Source organism: Schistocerca americana, chromosome 8 (genome assembly GCF_021461395.2).
Source record: "Schistocerca americana isolate TAMUIC-IGC-003095 chromosome 8, iqSchAmer2.1, whole genome shotgun sequence".
Taxonomy (NCBI): domain Eukaryota; kingdom Metazoa; phylum Arthropoda; class Insecta; order Orthoptera; family Acrididae; genus Schistocerca; species Schistocerca americana.
In genome coordinates, this window is record NC_060126.1 from 291,639,811 (window position 1) to 291,667,074 (window position 27,264).

At 40.2% G+C, this 27,264-nt stretch overlaps 1 non-coding gene across 1 annotated transcript; it reads left to right on the top strand.

Moving 5' to 3' along the window:
- The first annotated feature begins 5,416 nt into the window (after positions 1 to 5,416).
- Positions 5,417 to 5,490, top strand: Trnai-aau. Its single transcript has one exon. It is a non-coding gene; the product is annotated as a tRNA-Ile (tRNA).
- The last annotated feature ends 21,774 nt before the right edge of the window (positions 5,491 to 27,264 follow it).

Genomic DNA, 27,264 nt, shown 5'->3' on the forward strand with positions numbered 1-27,264 from the left:
TGAACATGTTTTTTGAAAAATGTTACAGAAGTGTGCGCGATATTGTGGATAATAAATTAACACTTTCTCCGTCTTTTCTCTCTCTCGATTCTGATAGAAAAAAAATTGATTTCGTATAGTTTTTGGATCTGGGGATGAAGTCCTTCCGATTTACATATTTACTGATAGAAAGGAACGTGTGCTTCATTTGATCTAATGCTGCAGTCTTATTTTTACAGACTTCCTCTATTCACTAATCGCTGCTGTGTAGCAGTTCAGTTTTTCCTGTCTCTCTATTTCCCGAGGAAATAAAAACGGCTACCCTATGATCTGCTTACGTAAAAACGTTTTATTCCCTGTAAGAGATTTCTGTTGAGCCGTTACGTCAGTAATACTGTTGTTCCAGAGACGGGATTACGGCGTTAAATCTTTTGTGCAGAGTTTTTGGCATTACTGAATCCTGATAAAAAAAATTTTAATTTCACTGTTAAAACAAGATTACTGTATTCCTTTTAAAGAGCCACGCAGTTTGAGGCCGAATTATAAACACAGATTCCACAGTTGACTTATTACATTGCTGAGTTCATCTGCAGCTGTTTAGTCAGACATAGCAGAAACACGTTTCTTGCGTCGTTCCAACGTCTTGAATTGTTCTTAAAGCGGCGCATTAATTTGTTCCCACGAAGAGAAGGGAAGGCCGCGTGCATTCGTTACCTGTTCCACTGCTCTTGGGACTGCGCGGTGGCACAGGGAGCATCGCAGAGCCATCTAGTTGCGTTCCGGCTCACTAAACAAGCATCGCATCGCATCGCAAGCCAGCGGATATGCTACGGGGTTGGAGCGGAAGGAATGTTTTGCGGTAACGGCTGAATCTTCGGTATTTCTGTCTATGTACTGTTATTTGGGAATATTTTTTCTGAGAGTTTCTTGTGAAATATCCAGTTGAGCCGTGCAGAAATTCCCTCTTGTATATGACCGTTGTCCCAAAAATTCAGCAATCTCTTGCGGGTTATATCCAGATTCTGTAAATGACAACAGCGAGTAACGCATTCTCATCTGCCGAAGGAACTTGGCGACCGATCAAGTGTAGAAAGTTCAGATGGTGTGTTGGGTCTGCTCCCCGAGAAAGCGTTCTGGGAAGTTTCAGTACTGCAAATGGCACAAAAAGTCGTCAATTTAGCAGAAATGTTTATTTTCACCGTTGTCAGTAACTTTGCATATGAAGACTAAACATGCTTAGATGCAGCTGAACTGACTGCTAGCTCTAGTTCATTTCATTTATTCAATCACTATATTCCGCAAAATCCATCGCGAAGGTCAACAATTAGGAAAACTCTTAGGCGAAGGTATAAATTACATCTGCATCCGTACACCTAAAGCCACAGTGACATGCGTAGTAGAAGGTACTTCTTATTTACCACTTACACGGTTCATGCCCGTTCCATTCGCGCATAGACCGCACGAAGAAAAAGTGTTTAAATACACACATCAAAAAGAAGTTTTGCATCCCCCTGGTTCCCAGAACTCCTGAAGATAGACATTGACTGTGAATATTGTATCACAGAGACAGTCCCTTCGACTGTTCAGAGATGTCACTAAACCTGCCCAAAATGTGAACAATCATGCATGAACAGCGTCTATTAAACGGAGGGGGTCCGACAGCCGATCAGTTCCAGTCATTCCACTAGGAAGGAGGTACGCGGCTCGTCTGTAGTTCAACCGTGCCTAGACGGCCAATACCGAGGTTCGATCGCGTCCGCATTTTTACTATGTGCCAGGAAGGGATCTCAACTAGGGAAGTGTCCAGGCGTTTCGGAGTGAACCAAAGCGATGATTTTCGGACATGGAGGAGGTACAGAGAGACAGGAACTGCGACGACGTGCCTCGTTCAGGCGGCGTAAGAGCTATAACCACTGTGGATGACCGCTACCTACGGATTATGACTCGGAGGAACCCTGACAGCAACACCACCATGAATGCACAGGACGTCGTGTTACGACTCAAACTGTGCGCAATAGGCTGCATAATGCGCAACTTCACTCCAGACGTCCATGGCGAGGTCCATCTTTGCAACCACGACACCATGCAGAGCGGTACAGATGGGCCCAACAACATGCCGAATGGACCGCTCAGGAATGGCATCACGTTCTCTTCACCGATGGGTGTCGCATATGCCTGCAGACACAGTCGTCGGAGACGTGTTTGGAGACAACCCGGCCAGGTTGAACGCCATAGACACACTGTCCAGCGAGTGCAGCAAGGTGGAGGTTCCCTGCTGTTTTGGGGTGGCATAACGTGGGGCCGACGTACGCCACTGGTAGTCGTGGAAGGTGCCGTAACTGCTGTACGATACGTGAATGCCAACCTCCGTCCGATAGTGGAACCATATAGGCAGTATTTTGGCGAGACATTCGTCTCCATGGACGACAATTCGCGCCCCCATCGTGCACATCTTGTGAATGACTTCTCTTCAGGATAACGACATCGCTCGACTGGAGTGGCCAGTATGTTCTCCAGACATGAACCCTATCGAACATGCCTGGGATAGGTTGAAAAGGGCTGTTTATGGACGACGTGACCCACCAACCACTCTGAGGGATCTACGCCGAATCTCCGTTAAGGAGTGGGACAATCTGGAACAACAGTGCCTTGATGAGCTTGTGGATAGTATGCCACGACGAATACAGGCATGCATCAATGCAAGAGGACGTGTTACTGGGTATTAGAGGTACTGGTGTGTACAGCAATGTGGACCACCACCTCTATAGGTCTCGCTGTATGGTGGTACAATATGCAATGTGTGGTTTTCATGAGCAATAAAGGTCTTGCTATATGGTGGTACAATATGCAATGTGTGACTTTCATGAGCAATAAAAAGGGCGGAAATGATGTTTATGATGATCTCTGTTCCAATTATCAATACAGGTTGCGGGACTCTCGGGACCGAGGTGATGCAAAACTTTTTGTGATGTGTGCATCTCTGCTCACTCTGTACTTAACCTAATGTTGTCTTCATGGTCTCTACAGGATCTATACGTAGCGGGAGTCAAAAAGAAATCTGTGACCATTAGTGCTGTTCTTCTTTGTATGCATTCACTATCTCCAATTAGTACTGTCTTGTACTTAAGCAATATTCGAGGATGAGTCGCTTGAGTTGGAAGCAATCTCCTTTGATACATTTTTGTAGTATCCAACTAATGATCAGAAGTCACCTTTTTTGCGTACAACTGAGTCTGTGTATCACTAATTGCTATACTATGTTTCAGCATACGTAGGATACAAATGATAAACAGGACTCCGTTGCTTCCCCAGTTACACCAGCTAGGTGGTTTTCAATGGTTCGATATTTACAGAAGCGCGCTGACAGTTGTGAAAGAATAATGGCTGTCCATGTGAATTAGGAGTGGAGGCATGTTTGCAGTTGTACAGGAGTTGTACAAAAATATGGAAACTCCGCGAGAAATGCTTGGTTGAACGTAAATGCAGATGCCTGCCAAGCCTGCGGAGTGCGCTGTTGTATTTGACCACTAACGGCACCTGTGCAATGTCTTCAACATGCTGCAAATTTCAGTCGTGGTCAGAACAGTATCCTGTTTGAGCTCACTATGTCGGAACTAAGTGAATTCGAATGTGGGAAAACTGTTGGTGCTCGTATGATAGTTGCTTAGGTAACCAAGGGAGTCGAAGTGTTTGGTGTTTCAAGGGGCACCGTATCGAAGATTTATACCGGATGCAGGAAAAAAGGGAAACCATCATCCGCTAAGTCACAAAGCTGGCGAGAGTTTGTGTTGTGAGTGATCTTGAGAGAATATCACTGAAGAGGTTCAAACGGCTCTGAGCATTATGGGACTTAACATCTGAGGTCATCAGTCCCCTAGAACTTAGAACTACGTACTAAAGACAAATAGAAAGACAACAACGGACTTGAGCGCTTCATTTAAATGCAGACTCTGTTAACGATTGTGTATCGGGTAAAAGGCCACTTTTATAGACATTAAGCTCATATTTCTCAATAAATTAAATTACGATGAAAGTGCAGTTAAAGCAATATTAGAAAGAACATTCGGTCACACTCTTACATCATCTGCAAGAACAGACAAAGAATTTGATATGCCTCTCGCCTGTGAAGGGAAGTAGGAAGCCTTACGTCTGGTACTTGTACCGACGTGCAAAAAATGCAATGTGTAATTGTGATTAGTAAGATTCCCGCAGATCACGTATTTCAGTTACTTATAGTCAATCCGGAATGACGGTACAGTTGACAAGAACCTAAATAACGCAATGCAGCTACACAACCAGATTTCAGTTTGTTGGCCTGTGACGTTCAAGGTCCGAAGTAGCGACGTTGTCGCGAATAGCACTATCTGCAGCCAGCCTGCACAGCACTACCTTTTCCTCGGTCACAGACAATTATCGCTTGAAACCCTCATCTTCAAAACTACGTAAAAAAATGATATTCACATGTGGTATATATCTCTATAGTCTCTCTAAGCACTTTAAAATTTTTCTCTCTTATGTTAGGTTGGAGTTACGTTAATTTAATATTACCCATTTTTAAAGATGCAAGGTAGCGATTGTTGTATTTGAGCACTAATTCTGGAGCCCACAACTGATCAGGAGGACGCGGCGTGGTGCGACGTATGGCCTGAAATGGGACGATTACCGACTGGGGTCCACGATTTTAATGTACGATTTATTGTAGGATGAGGATCACAATTCATGTTTTATTCCATTTCGTTTTATGCACGCCGCAAACGTGTTGCTGAACTTTTTAGTGTTTCAACTTCAAGAGCTCAGTTTGACAACTGTTGATGAGAATTTTGTCTTTCGAAATGCGTTGTTGAGTGTGTATGGGACGTAGAGCAGATGGCTGCTACCAGTTATTACTGTTACGTTAATTGTTTTGAAACGAGGGAAACTGGCCTTATCTTATCACGTCGTCGAAAACTATGAAACCACTGAAATATTTTTTTTCATTATTTATCAAAAAAAAAAAAAAGAACCCTTGGCAAAGGGTCTTTCCAAAAGTTACTTATCGTTTTGCTTTTCAAAGAAGGTTTTCTTTTCACTTATTTTCTCTCATCAGTTAACTCGTAAAAAACATGAAGTTTAAACTGTATTTGAGAAATATCGCGTACACATCCTGGAATTCGTCCTACAGAGATCTAAAGCCTTTTCCAATGCTCATCTTTCAACTGTCATAATGAGTCATGACATACTAAAGAGCAAGCGAAAATAAACGTAACGGTACAAAACCTTGCGCTGACGACAGATCCGTCAGTCACAATGCTTTGCGCAGCGGAAGTTGGAGCCGTCGTTGCTAGGCTCCCAGTCGTGTACAAGTGTACGAGCAATGGAAATCGCTATCAAAAACCAATAAATTAACAATTAGTCAATATGGTGTATAAGTATTTTAATAACCATTAGGTTCCAACACGGCCCGTTAGCTCAGTTGGTTAGAGCGTCGTGCTAATAACGCGAAGGTCGTGGGTTCGATCCCCCCACGGGCCACTAGTTTTTTAACATTCAACAAATGTTGGTGAATGAAAATATTACGAAAAAAGGTTCAGCCTTCATCGGAGTTAGACAACACAAACACACAAATTCGTGCACTACCAGCCTTCTATTCTTAAACATTATTTGATAACGTCGTTGATTTTCTCATCAGTGAATTTTGTACAAAAAATACAGCATGTTACGACACAGTAATTGTATATTTAACTTCTATAAGTCTTTTAAATGTTTAGTTATTAAAACAGTTGCCGTTTTACATAGGGTATTCAATAATAAAAATGCTTGCAATAGTACGCGATACATCTCTTCCAAAACTCCTACGTCACTTGATCTGACTGGAAGTGAAGAATACGAAAGAATTCCATTTGTTGTTAATAAAAAATATTTTTACATCTCAATACGTATTTCGTTTATCAGGTCATTTATTATAATGAAACAGTTGTTCCAGCCCTAATGTAACACAAACAGATACGCACTGAATGAACTTGAATGATGTACGAGGGTGAGTCAAACGAAAACCTTAAATATTTTTTTAAATATTATTTATTGTGCAGAAGTGGTACAAAGCTGTATCACTTTTCAACATAATCTCCCCACGCTCAATGCAAGTCCTCCAGCGCTTACAAAGTACATAAATTCCTTTAGAAAAAAAATTCTTTTGGTAGTCCGCGCAACCACTCATTCACCATGTGGCGTACCTCTTCATCATAACGGAACTTCTTTCCTCCCATTGCGTCTTTGAGTGGTCCAAACATATGGAAATCACTTGAGGCAAGATCTGGTGAGTATGGTGGATGAGGCAGACACTCAAAATGCAGGTCTGTGATTGTTGCAACTGTTGTACGGGCAGTGTGGGGCCTTTCATTGTCATGTTGCAAAAGGACACCTGCTGACAGCAATTCCACGTCGCTTTGATTTCATTGCAGACCACAGATGATTTTTTAGGACATCTGTGTATGATACACTGGTGACAGTGGTCCCTCTAGGCATGTAATGCTCCAATATGACGCCTTTTTGTCCTAAAAGAGAGTCAGCATAACCTTCCCTTCTGTTCGAAACTTCTTTGGTTTTGGTGATGAGGAATGGCGCCATGCCTTGCTCGCTCTCTTCGTTTCCGGTTGGTGGAAGTGAACCCAGGTTTCGTCCCCAGTAACGATTCTTACAAGGAAGCCATCACCTTCTCGTTCAAAGCGCCGAAGAAGTTCTTCACAAGCATCAACACGTCGTTCTCTCATTACAGGAGTCAGCTGCCGTGGCACCCATCTTGCAGACACTTTGTGAAACTGGAGTACATCATGCACAATGTGGTGTGCTGAACTATGACTAATCTGTAAACATGGTGCAGTGTCATTCAGTGTCACTCGGCGGTTTTCCTTCACTATGGCTTCAACTGCTGCAATATTCTGTGGAGTCACAACTCGTGCCCGACCTGGACGAGGAGAGGAGCATCTTCCACTGAAGTCACACCATTTTCGAACTTCCTACGGTGACAAACATGCATCACCGTACTGAACCTTCATTCATCGATGAATTCCAATAGGTTTCACACCATCACTACGCAGAAACCGAATAACAGAATGCTGTTCTTCCCTGGCGCAAGTAGCAAGTGGGGTGGCCATCTTTATACTGATACTGCGACGGTATGTGTGCATGTGCACTATGCTGCCACCTACAGGCCATTCTGCACGTTGTTTGTAGCACGCTTACCAACTTACAGGATAACGGCGCGAAATTTCGATCTGTTATCACAAATTTAAGGTTTTCATTTGACTCACCCTCGTAGCAATAGTGCAGGTTCAGTAGAACGAGTTATGGCTCAAGTTGACGTATCATATCCTTTGGATACATGTTCCTGTATGTGACGAGAGTATTTTCTGTCCATTTGAGGGGTGGCAGAACCTGGGGGTATGGAGTATTTTTAATATTTTGGAACACGAATGGCAGCTTGTTATACTTTCGACTCAGTTAAAAGCCTACGTAGTACCGACTTTTACACCAGTTTCTTGAAAGAAAAACACCTGGCTACACTATACTGTTTTCCTTTCACTAATTTTCCTCAATAGCTGGAGGGGGACGGGAGAGTGGGGGAGGCGGGGGGGGGGGGGGGGGGGGGGAGGTGCGGCCCCCATTGCCCCCGTGTAGGGGCGGCCTTGGATTACAGTATTGATATCTTCAGGTCTGGCACTTAAGTAAAACTGTAGGCTGTCACCATGCAAGTGATATTTGTAGGACATTACCGATGAGATATTACTGATTTATAACGAGCGCAATATGGTTCCAAAACAGATCGCTATGGCACACATTAGACAACATACTTCCGGACCGACTTTTGTCACATGTTGATGTCTTTTTTTAAGCAGCTTTCAGTCTACTTTAATGTATAAACTGAAAACTTTAGCTTCGCATTTTTCTGAGTAGTATGTCAAAGTCGACAGTATCAAAAGTTTTGCTGACGTCTGGTAGTGTCAATGTCATGGCTCCACCATTGTCCACGGCATATTTCACATCATTAGTTATGTTACTTAATCCAGTGTTTGAGCTGTGGTATTCAGTAAAGCCAGAGTGATAGTTTTTAAAGGGACACATCATCATATGACTCTTTTATTGTTTATTTAAATACAACCCAGCTTTCGGCCTTTTACGTGACTTTCAATTATTTGAGTTTATGTCTTTAACATGTATTGCAGGACACTTAACATGTTGTCAAACTCAAAGTTGGCCGTAAATTAAGAAGAATATTGGCTCCCGACGAAATGCCAGATGTAAAATCTCCATCTTGTAACAGATCATTTACGTTATGCAATATATGTTAAAGACATAAAATCATTTATTTGAAAATGACACAAAAGGCTGACACGTGGGCTGTACTCAAACAATAAACGGCGGTGTGTTGCTTTAAAAAATACTATATGACTGTTGCTCAGCAACATCAAGGACTGATATTTGTAATATAAGTTGAACTTGCGTAAGTATTCCATAATTTAGACGTGGACAATATGTCCCAAGGCTTTGGATAGAGCGTGTAAGATGATGACTCATAGATACTACGGTGATTGTGTGTTTAACAATATTAATGGGCATCGTGTTTAACAGTAATTTTAAGAAAGGCTACAACATAGCTTAAGTTTGTTAATACATGTTAAATTTATGTCGCACGAGAATTTATTTTAATTATTGTTATTGGACAAAATCTGTGGGGCAAATCTATGTCTACAGAAAACATAATGGTTACTAAGTTCATTAATCATTACAAGAAAATATACTAAATTTCATATTAATTCGGTTATCGAGGAGAATTGCAATGCAGAGAAAGTGGACTCATGGCATTTTTGACAGTTACGTACTAACACTTACCAATTCCCGCGCCTTCACAGTTATACCTCATTATTGGGGACGCCATTGTTTGGCTGTGCGGCGTGCCGGAAGATGGAGTAAGGCGTGCTGGTATCTGAACCAGCACGGACGACGACATCGACAGCTTCTTTCTCAAACCGCTCAACACCACTGCCTCCACACAAGTCGATAGCTGACCAGGAGAATACAGGTCACACTAAACAAAACTGAGGACAAATGTACGTATGAATAATTTAATGTGAAACGTAGAGCAGTTTGAATTCTTTCACACGCTTTCACCTGATGTGGCAGTTCGCAGAACTGCGGCTAAATGATCGTCCGTCATGTGCAAAAGCAGGTCACACCTACTCTGCTTCACGACTGGAAAAGGCTGTTCGCACTCAGGGTGGTGGCAAGTAGGGGGTGGGGGGCTGTGGGGGCTATAGCCCCCCCCCCCCCGCCCAATGGAGTATCATATTACACTGGATAAAATGACTTCAGAAATCAGCAAATATATTACTCCAACAGATTCAATCATTGTTTTATAATTATGTAGGAATATAGGTTGCAATGTATTTCAAACACATTTTAGCAAAAGAATAAGAATGGCAAATAGCTTACTATTTAAACCAATAAATATCATTTATCTTAAAATGGGCGTTTTATTATTTATTAATACACATTTTTTCCCTGAACTCCAACTACTTTAATCAACACCAAATTTTACCAATTTGTCGGTGGAGGATCCCAACTCTCCTTTTGTTAAGCGATATTCCATTCCCCCAAACCCCCTCCCTCCCTCTCCCCATTAGCTCCCCCCTTCCTGACCGACTTCTAGAATCGCCCCTGTTCGCACTCGTCACTAACATTCCTTAGTAAATTGCCTCGTAAAACATGTTCCTCTTCATTAGCCCGTCTGATACAGCAGCCGTATGTAGAATATTTGAATTAAAACAGTCTTGGTTGCAGTTTAATGTTATATGAACAAAGTGTTTCACCGTCGTGGGACATGTTCAGATTATCTTAAAATTTTCTTTTTGCATCATATTTATAAAAAAAGGGTTCTGAGCTAGACTGAAGTACGCCCGAAATCAGATAAACCTGCAGAGGCTTTAACCAGCAGGCCAGTGCGGGTCAATGGCAGGACCACACTCACAAAGAAATGTACACATTTAAACAGAATAAGGAGACATCCAGTGTAAGAAGTAACCCTCATTTTGCCAACGGCCTTGCCAAAGAGGGCGGAGGAGCGGACAGAGGTTCACGGCACTCTCTTGTCCTAGGGGTGGGAAAGTGCTCCTGAAGGCAGAACAATCAGCATTGAGCAACGGCATGAGGATGCAGAAGGCAATGAAAACCACTGCATTAAAGACACATAATGTGCATTCACCGGACATGTGTGGCACGTAATTCAAAAAGCGTCTTGATACTCTCTCCATTGGTGAAAGATTTCGGAATAGTCCACCATTCGGATCTCTGGGAAGGGCCTGCCAAGGGGAAGGTGACCATGAGAAAAAGACTGAATAGCCAACGAAGCGATAACGTTCTAAGAGTCGTGGCGTGGAATGTCAGAAGCTTGAACGTGGTAGGGAAGCTAGAAAATCTGAAAAGGGAAATGCAAAGGCTCAGTCTAGATATAGTAGGGGTCAGTAAGCGAAATAGAAAGAAGGTAAGGACTTCTGGTCATATGAGTATAGGGTAATATCAACATCAGCCGAAAATGGTATAAAGGGAGTAGGATTTGCTATGAATGGGAGGGTAGGACACCGATTGTAAGAATGTGAGCAGTTCAGTGATAGGGTTGTTCTTATCAGAATGGAGTGACAACGATAGCTCAGGTAGATATCCCGACGTCGCAAGCTGAAGATGCAGAGATAGAGAAAGTGTATGAGGATATTGAAAGCGTAATACAGTACGTAAAGGGAGATGAAAATCTAATATCATGGGAGACTGGAATGCAGTTGTAGGGGAAGGAGTAGAAGAAAAGGTTACTGAAGAATAAGGGCTTGGGACAAGGAATGAGAGAGGCGAAAGACTAATTGAATTCAGTAACACATTTCAGCTAGTAATAGCGAAAATTCTGTTCAAGAATCACAAGGGGAGGAGGTATGAAAGGTGGCTACACCGAGCCACAGCGCCAGAGATTGCGCCAAAGAGTATTATTCAGCCGCCTCCACTGGCAGTGCTTAGGGGAACTCGTAGTAGTCAGTGCTTGTTGAGATGTGCTAGTGAAAAGTGTTTGTTGAGAAGTAGCGGAGTGCTGTGCTTGTCGAGATGTGGCAGTAGTCAGTTCTTGTTGAGATGTGATACTAACGAGTCGGTGTGGAAATATTGTAATGATTAGAGTGCTTTTCGTCAATATATGAAGGTAAAAGAAAAAAAAATTCCTTTTCTTTTTATTATCTCAATGTCTTAAATAATGCGTCATTACAGGTTCAGTCAACAACGCATCTGGCGTGTGTTCTTGTATTAGAGTGTAATTCTGGGTTTCTTGCGCAATTATAGTATTTCTATTTTTTTTAATTACTTCAGTATAAATGATATTTAAAATTTCTTGTCTTGTTGAAGAAGAACCGTGTCAGATGTGTACGTTGAGTCACACTCCCACACACAGAACAATTACACTTGTGTTTTGGTTTCGTAGGTTTTATAGTTGCTGGGGACTTAATTAAATAATTGTGTTAACGAAAATTTTCATTTCATTCTTTGTTGTTGTTCTATGCAGTCAGATTGCGTAATAATACTAGTCAGGGCCAACCGTTTACGAAACAGCGTAATCGGATATACAGTTACGAAAAATAAAAATTATTTTCAAAAATAATAATTAAGCCCCCATGCACGTGGCGACCGCTGCTTCGGATCGTCCCTTGGAATTCTTCTGACTGTAAAAATAGTAGACAGTAGTATTGTTGCAGTAATTTGTAGTTTAGTAATTGTAGTCTATTTTGCATGTGTAGATTTGGTAATTGTCATTCTTCTAATGGTATTTTTTTCAGAATTTAATTTTGTTGTCTTGTATTCGCGTTTGACAATTTAGTGCAATTATTTCAATTGTTCGTTAATCGTGTTTGAGGGAAACATTTCGTGTGAATGGTATTGTTGGAGATAAAGAGTCATTGTGTGTAATTTTCGTACAGTGACGAGTTTTTTATGTTTTGTAAATGATTACGCGGTCAATGAAACAGGAAAAAATGATGAATAGTCAGAATAACGAAATTGTTGACATGGCGAACTCGCCAACACAGGACAACAGTATGATGAATAATGGTGTTGAAAACAATTTAATAAGTCGGGAAAATAGTCCGGAAACAGTTCAAAATTTTTCACAATCGAAAAATTCTCAGATTGCGTGGTTAACGACAGAAGAAATGGAGCAGTTAATGAGTGCAATATTAAATTTGGGATCACAGATGGGAGCAATGGAAACGCAGTTAGACTCACTACAATCTGAATTAAAAACAGAAATAGGAACAATTAGAACTGAGATGAAAGCAATGACAACACGGTTATGCTCAAAAATAGGAACAATTGAAACAGAAATAGGAACAATTAAAACCGAGATGAAAGCAGTGGGATCACAGTTACGATCTGAATTAGAAACTGATATGGGAACAATGGAAACACAGTTAGGCTCACGAACAGGGACATGTTTCAAATACATGAAAGACGAATCAAATAAAGAAATTAGAGAAGAAGTACAACCGATTTTGAAGGCTCACAATAATAGCTTAATTTCAACAGAAATCAGACAAGAGGAACAGGGCAGGGAACAGGAAGAAAAAGATCGCGTGATAGTACAGAAATTTTCAGAGTTAAATTTGCAATGTGCACACGATAAGGAAGAAATACTTGAGAGAATCGAGGAGTCCATATCAAATGACATATTAAATAACATAACACAACAATATGAACAGTTAACTACCAAATGCGTCAATACTGAAACCCGAGTCGCGACACTTACGGAAGACGTAAATAAACAGAAAGGACAATTAAGTGACTCATCGGAAAGAGTTGAGGAGATCTCAGATAAATTGACAAGTCTTAGTTTAGCAGAGGGGTTTGAAGAAAGTAATTTATTTCATTTACGGGATGCAATAAGAGAGCGCGAGGCGCGTGAACTTAACAATAATCGACATTCGGACTGGAACAGTCGCGGTAGGTCTTTGTCGCCACGAGGCGAAAACTTTGACTATAAACACTTCTTAACTGTTCGGAAATTTAAGATCTTTCGCAATTCTAAGAATGACATACATCCATGTTCATGGTTAGATCAATTTATGTACGCACTTCCACCGAATTGGCCACTAAGACACAAACTGGAAATTATGTGTGGCTATTAATGTCCTCAGGGGAATCACTATTCTAAGCGAATATGTGCCGTAGCGTGCATAGGGCCCCGAGCTGTAGTGGTGCTATTTCCCTTTTAGTTTTCTGCACCGCTGCCTACTCTTTTACTATTCTTTGCATCTGTCAAAACAACTCTTCGACTATCAATCTATCTAGACAGTAGTAAACAATAACCGGATATGACTATTTACCAAAAAGTGATTTCGGAAATTACCGTTTGGACTTACTGTACCTTCAGCAGTATTCATTTGTAGTTTAAACGAAATTTTACCTGTTTATCTTCGTGACAATATTACTTCATATGTTGACGACATTCTTATTGCTAAACGTTCTTGGAGTGAGCACAACAAAATTTTGGATTCATTATTACGTATTTTTGCAAGAGTTGGCATTACAGTGAACTTAGAAAAATCTGAATTTGGTCGTTCTCAGGTGAAATTTCTCGGTCACATTATTTCTACAGAAGGTATTCTTCCTGATCCAGAGAAACTAGATGCTATTCATTCTTTTTAAACGAAAATCGGTCGACAACTCTGTTTGGTTAGTTTGTATTCCTGATGAGTGGGTTAATAAATTGATTTGGTACACACATTTCAGTTATGCACACTTTGGTCCCAGAAAATGCTTTCATAAATTACGGGAAAATTGCTACTTCAGTAATATGGAAAAACGTATTCGATCTGTTCTGGCCAAATGCAAATTATGTCAAAAGGCTAAGCCGCCAACAATTTCTCACAGAGCACCGTTGTTTCCTATCATTCCAGCGAAATTAAAGGACATGGCTGCAGTTGATTTGTTCGGTCCAGTGGTTCGATCTACTAATGGTTTTGCGTACATTTTCGTAGCAGTGGAACTGACGTCAAAATATGTGTGTTTTACACCGTTACGCAAAGCAACAACTCGTTCAGTATCTAATGCTTTCATCAAACATTTTCTTAAAGAAGTTGGTCATGTTGATAAGGTTTTATCAGATAATGGATCACAGTTTCGCTCTAAAATTTGGCTTTGTACTCTTCGGCGTCGTAAGATTAAACCAATTTTCATTTCACTTTTTCACCCTCAATCTAACGCTTCAGAGAGATGGATGAAGGAAATCAATAAATTGTGTCGTCTTTATTGTCATCAGAATCACAGAACTTGGGATCAGTATCTTTATATTTTTCAAAACATTCTGAATGAACTTCCTAGTGACTCAATTTCTTTACCGCCTATACTGATATTAAAAAACAAAGCACCGACAAATCGCATATCTGAAACCGTTCCTTTTCCGCCTACACGGAAACTGCGGCATTATGAAGTTGTCAACCTGGCTCTACAAAATATTGCATCTGCGGCTGCTAGAAGAGAGAAATCAGCTAAACATCCTGGTCGTTTAAAAATCTTGTCAGTTGGTCAAAAGGTGTTAATTATGTCTCATCGTTTGTCTCATAAAGGAAAAGGCTTGTGTCGCAAATTTTTTCTGCTTTATAACGGTCCATATAGAATTCGCAAAATTATTCATGATAACACTGTCGAAGTAGAAACTCTTAAATCTCGACGCTCTAAGGGAATACATCATATATCTAACGTAAAAATTTTTGTGGAATGACATACTTGTGAGAAACTAACAGCTACATGTAAACACGCAGAGAGTACAAGGATACCGCGCTGTGTTTTGGCGGCGGCATATACTCAAAGCAACAGTCAAGTCTGCGCGCCGCACAATGCAGTCGTTGACCGCAAACAATTGCTTCCTACGTCACGCGCCTACAGCTGATCGAGCGCTCAGTGCGAATGCACTGACAGCCGTAAACAAATACACAGTCTAATTTCTCCGACTAAATTCAGTATAAAGCTATAGTGACTTGATGAATTATGTTATTAACATTCAGTATTTTTCAGGATACGGTTCTATAAAATATTTAAGAACTTCAGGTAAATTCTGTGCGTGTCCGACGTTAAGACGACTTGCTATCGAGAAATTTTCAGGAAGAATGTAATTTCGAAGAAGAAACTAATAAACTAAAAAAAGGTAACTATTAATTGAGTTCATTTTTCAGGTAACATATTTCCACTTAGGTACGTACTTTAGACGTAATTTGCTGCTCGCGATTACGTGATTTATACTTTGTGCTAAATTTTATGTTCTATGAAATTACTTGTGAAGCGACGTGCTTGCATACATTTGCTGATTTTTGTCAATGTTTTATTAGTGAACAGGGTTGTTATTTGTATATATTATGCATCGCTTGGCTGCACTGCTTTTTCACTGATGTCATATTTTTTCTATTATGTGCCTGCTGTGCTTATTTATTTAAATTATAATTGTCACCTGATTAATTATGCTGACTGTGGTTATGTATGTAAGTTATACTTTGTGATTTATCTGCTTGCGCCTTCATGTTTACTTATTAAGATGACACATGAACATTTATTTGCTTATGCTGATATGATGCTAATGACCTGCTTATTATGTTAGATAACATATTTGCTGCTTTGCTTATGGATTGCATATTTACACATTTCTGTTTTGTTGTCATAACTACTCTTTAATTTGGTATATAGAAATGCTGATATACTGTGTACAAACATAGAGTTTAGGTCACACTATTGTATTAATTGTAGATTGTTCGCTTGGCAGAGCCTCGTTGTAGGTATTGTGCTGCATCCACTTGTTGACATTCTGTTCTCTACTGGTATATTTACTCGCTATTGCATGTTTTGCTTACGCTCAGTGCCTTATATTTTTAAGATAAGAATATGAACTGCTATAATTCGACATAAACGAGATTAGTACAAGAAAGTCACATGAGCTGGAGGTTTTGTGGAAGCTGTATAAATGTATGCAAATAGGAAGGAAGCTAACGACATAACATACCAAAACTAGGTTTAGACCATTGACAGTTATTACACTGCATTTTTCGTGAGCAATTGAAATAGCAAGTGACACTTGACACAAAAATACTCCACATGTTTGCTTCTGTTTGCCATAATTCTTGAAGTGGTGTACACACTGTGAAATATTATGATCATTCACACTCCGTAATCGTACTTAATTACTGAGAGTTATTCGAACTAAGTCTGTTAGAGGTCATGTATGCATTTCTTTTGTTTATAATTCATAATGAGTATAAGATTTGGGTCAGATGGATTACACAGAGGTTGTGTGTTGACAGTGTGTCTTCGGATTGTATGGGATGATGAGGTTTGCATTAGGATTTTATCTGTACTTGTTCGAGGAGACTGACTAGAGGAAAGAGTTGTTATGGAAGTGAAATGATATTGGTGCTAAGGTTTATATGTATCGACGTATTGAAGAGGTATTATCGAGATTATGTGAAGTTGATGATTATTGGAGTTTTGGTGGACAAGAGGTAAGGTAAATGCTATTAATGATAAGGTTTATATGTATCGACGTAAGAGGTATTATTGAAGTATTGAGATTATGTGATGCTGATGATTATTGGAGTTTTGGTGGATAAGAAGTAAAGTAAGTGAGGTGCATATTTTTTTTTTGTTGGTCTATATGGAACAAGGAAGATGAAGTTGGCAGACTACAACACTCAAGTAGAAGGAAGATTGTCTACACACACTTTGTTAAATCAATAAGCAGTACACTTTTTTTTTTTGGAGAGAGGAAGTATTTGCATATCTTGGCTCACTGACAGTTGTTCAGCAACAGTACATTTGATTTGGCTTGGCAAACATTGGTCTTGACATGAAGACTATGACGTTGACTTAACTATTATTGACTGTTATACATTGCTGCCACTACTACTTGATACACATGATGAACATCAAATTTTGACAGAATTGCATTTACACAGTTAACACTATTCAATTACACAGTAGTACTTAATGTGGATGAAAGATGAGTGAGTGTGTTTTGTGTGTTTTCCTTTCCTAATCCCAAATAATTAGTCCCAACCTATCTCCTAAATATTATTTTACTTGTTTGTTGTGGCTTGCACTGACACTCATAAATATTATAGGTTTACTGATATTTGAGTATTTGTAATAGTTCATATGACAATTATCGGATATCATTTGTGTGTTTATTAGAATTTATATGTTTAGTGTGTAAAAGCATTTGTATGTGCATTCAAACTATTGTTCATGCCTGAACTGTCTGATTAGTGATGGTGAATATTATGAACTGTTACCTGCACTTGTTCAACATTGATGTGTGACACTTAGAAATGTTTAATTTCTGCTGATGAACTGTGTGATCAGTGATAGTAAATATTATGGACTGTTACTTGTACTTTTTCTACATGATTGGTGCCACTAGGACATGTTTAATTTCTGCTAATAAACTCTGATGAGCAGTGTGATCAGTGATAGTGAATATTATGGACTGCTCTCTGGACCTGCTCATCATTGCTAGGTGCAACTGATGAACTGCTTCTACTGAAATAATGTCACTTGTTGGTGTCTGCAGCTACTCAACATTGCTAGGTGCAACTGATGGACTGCTTCTACTGAAATGAAGTCACTTGTTGGTGTCTGCACCTGTTCAACATTGCTAGGTGCCACTAATGGACTGATTCTACTGAAATAATGTCACTTGTTGCTGTCTGCACCTGCTCAACATTACTGGGTGCCACTAATGGAACTGCTTCTACTGAAATGATGTCACTTGTTGCTGTCTGCACCTGCTCAACATTACTGGGTGCCACTGATGGACTGTTTTTTACTGAAATAATGTGACTTGTTGCTGTGTGTACCTGCTCAACATTACTGGATGCCACTGATGGACTGCTTCTACTGAGATAATGTCACTTGTTCAACATTGCTGGGTGCCACTAATGGAACTGCTTCTGCTGAGTGATGTCACTTGTTGCTGTCTGTACCTGTTCAACATTGCTGGGTGCCACTGATGAACTGCTTCTACTAAAATGATGTCAATTGTTGGTATTTGCACCTGTTGACCATTGCTGGGTGCTACTGCTGGAACTATCAACTACTTGGTTTTTCTTTTGAATCATTCAAAGCATTTTATGTGAACATTTGTATAAACTGATTTTTTGTGTATTGTGTAAACTATTATGTAAAGTCACATGTATAAAAGAAGTTGTATTGCTTACTGTATTTTATATATTAGGTTATTGAAAGGTCAGTGCAAAGCCAAAATTTTAACTAATTATGTGATATTTAGGTATTAATATTATCTTTTATTTTTGTCTGTATTTTTGCGGACGAATTTGGTGGTATTTTCACCACCAATGCTGGCAAATATACCATCAAATTCTGGCCCGTGGAGGAGGGGCATATGAAAGGTGGCTACACTAAGCCACAGCGCCAGAGATTGCGCCAAAGAGTATTATTCAGCCGCCTCCACTGGCAGTGCTTAGGGAGAACTCGTAGTAGTCAGTGCTTGTTGAGATGTGCTAGTGAAAAGTGTTTGTTGAGAAGTAGCGGAGTGCTGTGCTTGTCGAGATGTGGCAGTAGTCAGTTCTTGTTGAGATGTGATACTAACGAGTCGGTGTGGAAATATTGTAGTGATTAGAGTGCTTTTTGTCAATATATGAAGGTAAAAGAAAAAAAAATTTCCTTTTCTTTTTATTATCTCAATGTCTTAAATAATGCGTCATTACAGGTTCAGTCAACAAAGCATCTGGCGTGTGTTCTTGTATTAGAGTGTAATTCTGGGTTTCTTGCGCAATTATAGTATTTCTATTTTTTTTAATTACTTCAGTATAAATGATATTTAAAATTTCTTGTCTTGTTGAAGAAGAACCGTGTCAGATGTGTACGTTGAGTCACACTCCCACACACAGAACAATTACACTTGTGTTTTGGTTTCGTAGGTTTTATAGTTGCTGGGGACTTAATTAATTAATTGTGTTAACGAAAATTTTCATTTCATTCTTTGTTGTTGTTCTATGCAGTCAGATTGTGTAATAATACTAGTCAGGGCCAACCGTTTACGAGACACTGCGTAATCGGACTTACAGCCAAAAAAAATAAAAATGATTTTCAAATTTAACAATAATTAAGCCCCCATGCAGGTACACTTAGAAAAGGTCGGGGGATACGGGAAGATTTCAGTTAAATTTCATCATGGTCAGACAGAGATTCCGAAATCAGATACTGTATTGCAAGGCGTAAGCAGGAACAGGTATAGAGTCAGATCACGATTTAGTGGTGATGTAGAGTAGGCTGAAGATTAAGAGTTTAGTCAGAAAAGATCAATATGCCAAAAAGTTGGGTACGGAAGTACCAAGAAATGACGAGATACGCTTGAAGTTCTCCAAGGCAGTACGTACAGCAGTAAGAATTAGCTCAGTAGATGGTACTGTCGAAGGGGTATTGGTATCTCTAAAAAGGGCAACCACAGAAGTTGGAAAGAACAACATAGGTACAAAGAACGTAACTGCGAAGCAGCCATGGGTAACATAAAACATACTTCAGTTGATCGATGAAAGAAAGAAGTACAAAAATGTTCAGGATAATTCAGGAATACAGAAATACAAGTCGATGAGGAATGAAATTAATAGAAAGTGCAGGGAAGATAAGATGAAATGGCTGCATAAAGAAATGTGAAGAAATTTTAAAAGAAATGATTGTCGGAAGGACTGACTCAGCATACAGGAAATTCAAAATAATCTTCGCTAACAGTAAAAGCAAGAATGGTAACATTAAGAGTACAGCGGAAATTCCACTGTTAAATGCAGAGGAAAGAGGGGATAGGTGGAAAGAGTGTTCTGAAGGCCTCCATGACGGCGAAAATTTATCTGATATGATAGAAGAAGAAATAGAAGTCGATTTAGAAGAGATGGGGGATCCAATATTAGAATCAGAATTTAAAGGAGCTATGGGGGATTTAAGAACAAATAAGGGGGACCGGTTAAATAAAATTCAATCACAACTTCTAAAATCACTGGGGGAAGAGGCAAAGAAACTATTGACGTTGGTGTGCAGAATGTGACTTTCGGAAAAATATAATCCTCAGAATTCCGAAGGCTGCAAGAGTTGACAAGGGTGGGAATTATCGCAGAATCAGCTTAACAGCTCATGCATACAAGTTGCTGACAAAATAATATACAGAAGAATGGAGAAGCATGTTGAGGATGTGTTAGAAGACGATCAGTTTGGCTTTAGAACAGGTAAAAGTTCCAGAGACGTATTTCTGACGTCGCTGTTGATCGTGGAAGTAAGACTAAAGAAAAACGAAGACACTTTCATAGGATTTATAGACCTGGAAAAAGTGCTCGACAATTTAAAATGGGGCAAGATGTTCTAGATTCTGAGAAAAATAGGGTTAAGCTATAGGGAGAGACGGGTAATATGCAGTGTGACAAGAGCCAAGAGGGAATGCTAAGAGTGGACGACCAAGAACGAACTTGCTAAATGGAATGAAAGGTCTAATGAGTACAGAATATGAATTGAGAATAAATCGACGAAAGGCGAAAGTAATGAGAAGTAGCAGAAATGATAAAACGAGAAACTTAACATCAGGATTGATGGTCACGAAGCAGACGAAGTTGAGGAATTCTGCTACCTAGGCAGCAAAACAACCAATAATGGACGGAGCAAGGAGGACATCAAAAGCAGACTAGCACCGGCAAAAAGGGCAATCCTAGCCACGAAAAGTCTGCTAGTATTTAACATAGGCCTTAATTTGAGGAAGAAATTCCTGAGAATGTACAGTCTTAGACATAGAGTTCATATGGGTGGAGTGAGCCCGTGGTCTTGCGGTAATCGTCGTGCATTCTAAACTTAGAGTAGCATGTTCGCGTCCAACTGTGGTTTTTTTTTTTTAACACATTTCGGTCTAAAGTTATGAGTCTGATTGAACATCGAAGACAATTCGCTTAACATTTTACCCACCCGCAGTAACAAGTATTCCAGAAACAATTCCGCAGGACAGTTCGTGGCTGCGTCGCGATCATAACAGCTTACGCTCGAGCGTTTCCTCGCGCTGCAGCGGCTACCAGCCACCGGCCAGACGCCACCCGCCGCCTGAAATCCGGTGCCGCCCATGTGAAGGCGGCGCCACGCTGTCAGTGTATGTATCAACGCCATTTTCGAATTTGAAGTTCTAGTTATCATCTTGCAGTTAAGCGTTGGATTTTGCATACTTGAAAATCATGAACTACAGTTAAGCATTGTAAAATTGAGTCGCAAGTGGAAAAAGATGTAAGATCTGCAACACAACGTTTACTTTTGGTATAACAGAGGGGTGAATGTAGAGGAGGCAGCTAGAAAGATTTGAACTGTGCGTGGAGCGAGTGCTTTTGGGAAAAATACGCCAGAAAAAGATATTCTTGTTTCAACAAAGATCGTTCTGGCATGAATGATTTTTCACATTAAGGAAGTCTCGACTACTGATATATGTGACATTTTACCATTTTACCATCATGCGACATTTGCATTCAACAGGCAAAGTTCAGAAGTCTGGTGTAGGAGTACTGCATGCTCTAATTCGAAACAACAAAAATCAACGGAGTGACTATTACTGAACGTCATCAGCATTGAGCATTCCTTTACAGTACTGTTACTGGTGACGTGTTATGGTGCCTTTATCGCTAACTTCCTAAGAAGAAATGAAAGGATGAGCCCCATCAAAAGACGTAGACTAGAGCAAAGAGTAGTGTGAACATAATATTTTACATTTGATAGCTCCATAAGTGTGTTTTGGACTACGAATTCTGCCCCAAAGGATGTGTGCTACACAGCTGGAATTTGTTGTCAACAACTGAGAGACCTTTCAGTCGCAGTGTAGGAAAGTCGAGCAACAAAACTACATCACCTGTGCTACTGCATGATAACTCACTCTGTTGATTTGAGAAACAAAACTATCCAGGAGATTAATAGGAAAGTCGTCTCTCGGACACTTGTATTGATAGGGAAGTCCTCTCTCAAGCACTTGTCCCTCTCATCATATATTCGTAAAACTTTACCTTTCCCGTTCTTGATTGATCAACCGTCAGGGCAATTCACTTCTAGACGAAAATACTCTTAAAACTACTATGGTTTAATGACATCGTTAAAACAAGTAGGTTTCTACGGGCGTAGAATTTGTAAACAACTGTTGCAATGTAAGATTGTTGTAGATATAGTGAAAGAAAATTCAGCTGCTGAATAATTTCCCTTTGATGATTACTGTTGCGTTTAGTAAAATAATGGAAAATGCAAATAAAATATTCTCTTTACTAATACAAACTAAATTCAGCTTACTACAGAAACATCACGACGGCAGTCTATCTTAATAAAGCATTAAGTTCAAAAATGGTTCAAAGGTCTCTGAGCACTATGGGCCTTAACTTCTGAGGACATCAGTCCCCTAGAACTTAGAACTAGTTAAACCTAACTAATCTAAAGACATCACACACATCCATGCCCGAGGCAGAATTCGAACCTGCAACCGTAGTGGTTGCGCGGTTCCAGACTGTAGCGAAGCATTAAGCGTCTGTAAGACGATTGATCCTATTTTAACACGAATTAGTAGGATATTTCCGACTTTTGACTTCGAAAAAATCTGTATTTACTTCATTTCCTGTATCACTCGCAAGTATTATGAAAATGTGGCATTTCATAGATAAAATTATGTATTCACAACAACAAGAAATGTGTCGGCAGAAAACAAAAGTGGCATTATGAAATTGGCAGTACAGTAAGGTTTCCGATCTGACATTAAGGTTTGCTGTAAGTAGCAAGCCGAATTTGGCTCGAGCGTTATCATACGATTCCCTTATTGAGTTTGTATCTGCCTGCTTGTAGCTCTACTACAAAAGAATAAAAATATCTGGCTTTCAGTGAGTCTCGAAAGGCGAACGACAGCAGCTTGCACCTGGTAGCCAAGCATGTTACCTGAGAAATGGTATTTTCCTATAGTGGGAAGACATCCTTTTGTGGTTGAATTGTTGGCAAATATCAGTCAGACGTGTGCCGTTGGTCTAAGCGTTTAGATGTGTTGAATTTCTACCAATGATTTTTCTACAGGTTTTTTCTGTTCCAAATAGAGAGTTGAAGTCTCCCATTAGTATTTTGACGTCATCTTGGTGAATTTTGCTCATAGTATTTTCGAGTGTGTTCTAGAATTTTTCGACATTTTTGGTGTTTTTCTTGTTTTCGATGCTGGTGGGGCCATGTGCATTGATGAGTGTTTATTTTTTACTAGGGCTTTGAAAGCATAGTCATAAGTCGATTGTTGACGGGTGTGATTTCTATGACAGAACTGGTGATAGATCTGTGTTTGAGAAATGCCATGGCCAAGATTGGTGCGCCTTTCGCTACCTTTTGTTGCATTTTGCTCTTGAAGATGCAATGGTTTCCGTAATGCAAGGTTTCATTGTCAGTTAGTCGATGTTCTTGAAGAGCAATGATGAGAATTTTTTGTCGGTCGATTTAGTATGTGAGATTATTTAGTTTTCGTATTTGGATCAATGTATCGATGTTTTGTTATATAAAAAAGTTCTTATGTGTGTGAAATCTTATGGGACTTAACTGCTAAGGTCATCAGTCCCTAAGCTTACACACTAAATAACCTAAATTATCCTAAGGACAAACACACAGACCCATGCCCGAGGGAGGATTCGAACCTCCGCCGGGACCAGCCGAAGCGTCCATGACTGCTGCGCCTAAGACCGCTCGGCTAATCCCGCGCGGCATGTACTTTTGAAATGCAGGTTTGCTGCTCGTAGGGAAATTTACAAGAGATTTTCAATATTCTCTGCCGTGCAAACCTGGCCTCCCCAGAATCCGAAATTCCAAATGCCGCCTGTCGACAGTTTGCACAGTTCATGTTTACTTGTGTTTCATTGGTTTGGCCTCAGTGATTCCAGGACCGGACAGGACCAGAGGGTGTTGAAGCCTTTGGAAGCAAATATTTTCAGCCGAGCTCATTGAGCTAACAGACGGTGACCAGAGTAGCGGTGATTTTCACTCAGACGTGCGTGGATTTTGGGTTCAACGGATTGAGTAGTCGTTGAGGATTGTTTTAGTATTTGGTTCACCCCAAGTATTTGATTTCCTCGGTACCACCCATATGGGGGAGGGTTTCCCCTATCGGCCCCACTCCATCTTAGGAATTTATGTGCGCAGCATTGTTGCAATACAGACGTTCAAATTATCCGATTTCTGTAATTTCATTTCGATACCAGATCATTCTAATCGGATTCAGTCAGTCAGGCTTAATGTGGATATCCGAATACGACTCTCATCATTTGATAGACTGGGTAAACCACATTCTTAATCGGACGGCTGAATCTAGATCACTTATTTATGACAGGGCCTGAATTCTTAAACACTGTGGAAAATAATAATACAATGTGCTTATTACAAATATGTTATTTAAATATAAATATATAAACGAACGAGATAACAGTTTATTTACAGGAGCAGAGCACATCCACCATAGCAGAGCAGTGCGAGATTGGTTTCAGGGCCAAGAGAGGATAAAGCTGTTGCCGTTTGTTCCACGATCACCGTACATCAACCAGATAGAGAATATGTGGGCAGAGGTAACAAGGTCATTGCCATGTGGACCTACAAATGCAAGCGACCTTTGGACGAATATAGAAAACGTATGGTGGGAAATAAACCATCACGCTACACTGTCGACGACTTAATGAAATCAATGCCCCTACGCCTTCGAGAAATTTTACGTAATGATCGTGGGTGGGTTGGTTAATAAAAGTATACTCGTCCACAAAACCCATGTGGACAATTATCTGATAGCCGGTCAAGCTTTGCTTTGTCGCAGCAGGTTAGATACATGTCCATTTACTTTCAGTCTCCTCCTTACAATTCTTGCAATGCAAGGTAATTGAAAAATCTCATCCACTCGACGCCAACTGAGGAATTGACTGGTGCATGTGTTGTTCAACACACAGTAGTTGTCACTCTCACTGGAATCAATTACGGTTTGTGTGTGTGTGTTTTCATGTTCACGCACAATCTGAATCAATACTATTAACATTAGAGAGACAACCAATAATAAATATTGCATCATATATGACTGTAAAGTATTTTAATGCGATGGGAAGTTACAAACTGAATTTTTACCCAACCCACGACCAGCATATTACGTTACGTTAAGTAAGATGTATTAACTCCATAGTATCGTTAGCAGAGACAGTGCGCTCTTGTTGTCGAGGCTCGCGACAAGTGCATTGATTAGCAGTGCCCAATGCCGCCGCGATTTGTTTTTGTTGGCTGAGCGTGGACACTGCAGCAGACGCTTCGCCCTAAACAGAAAGAAATCACCTTAGCTCTGACTGCAGTGAGCGGATATCACTGCCTGCGTGTTCTTATAGTAACCAACGTGAGACTCTACTCACAGGTGCCATGGAGCAATTGCAACGGCTATCATGTCATTAGTTATCAGAATATTAACCAGTGATGAAATGTCCACTCTATTTGAATCCCAAGAAAATAGGAACCTTCTCACAAAGGAATGTGAGGTGATATCAAAATTTATCCAACATAAAAAAATTAACTGCAGGGCTTTCATGTATGCATTAGTAGCACACAAGGAAATATTATGTCTTGGAAGCGTATATTTCATTTTCTCTTCTCAAAGTAACGCCCTAGTTTTAGTATGAAGTGAGAAAAAAACACGAAAAACTAAAGTTACTGAGACGCATATCAGTCATTTCCTCTTCTCATATCATAACTTTTATTTTAGTATAAAGTAAAAAAAACAAACAGTTTAAGGTTGTGAAGCATACTTGTATACTTCATAAAAGGTTCAAATGGCTCTGAGCACTATGGGACTTAACTTCTGAGGTCATCAGTCCACTAGAACTTAGAACTACTTAAACCTAACTAACCTCATGACATCAGACACATCCATGCCCGAGACAGGATTCGAACTTGCGGCCGTAGCGGTCGCGCGGTTCCAGACTGTAGCGCCTAGAACAGCTCGGCCACCCCGGCCGGCATACTTGTATACAGACCATTCGTTATTTGACTAAATATGAACTACAATCAGACTCGCATATATATGACATGGGTTAGCGCCGGCACAAAGCAGTGACTAAGGGTTGGATGCCGTTGAAGTCCCGTTGCACTGATGGCAAGACAAATGTTCGCAAATCACCTCTATTGCCTCTAAAAACAATTGCATCTTAAATATCGAAGGACCGACGTCCACACTGTCACAGTGCGTTGAAATACAGCTAAGACGGCAGATGAATATTTGTGACTGACTGGGCTTCGAACCTGGACCTCCTGCTTACTAGACAGTCATGCTGATCACTGCACTATTATTTTTTTTTTAAAGTTTGAGAAGACTTTCAGCACCAGGTAGGCGGAGGCAAAGAGGGCAGGGGTCGAAAATCCGAGGCCTGGCCTCAATGCCTCCCCCATACCTGCTACTGAGCAGCTGCATTATTCCCATGTATTGCATATTTGCACCCATATATACCTTTAAATTGTGGAACAAAATTGAAGTAGTAATTAAGGTAAAATAAATTACAGATTGCCGCCTCCAATGGCGTACGTTCCTTGTAGAACATAACTTATAACAGTGAAAACGGCGACGGAAAAATATATAGCAAACATTCATTCAGAAATATATTCACAATTTAAGTTAATATGCTCTTAACCACAATCCGAGTCGGAGTCTCTTTTCAGTTACAGCTAACCAGTGCGCACCTATTGCACCATTGTAAGAACCGAGATGCAGTATTTTGTATTTAAAATTTTGTAAATTCGTTGTCAGAACGTATGAGAGCAAGCTGCTTAGGTCATCGGTCCCTATGCTTACACACCACTTAATCTAACTTAAACTAACTTGGAGGACTCGAACCTCCGACGGTGGGCGCTGTCGCGACGCAGCGGAGAACCTTTTTTCAGCACCTATCTACACACGCTCCTCGTCAGACGCGAGTACCCATCTTTGCCGCATACCACATGCGCGGTTCTTCCGGGAATGTCCGAAAGGAAAGACACTACGAATCCGGGTTCGAACCTGGTAGGGCACAAAGATTCATCTGACGCCGTTGTTCTATTTTAATGCGCATGACAGCCTGGACATTCGTCCTTCAATCTTTAATTGATTAACAAGGCTGTCTATTTCGATTCGTAGTGTCTGTTCTTTCGGATATGTCCGAAAGAAAACACACACACACACACACACACACACACACACACACACACACA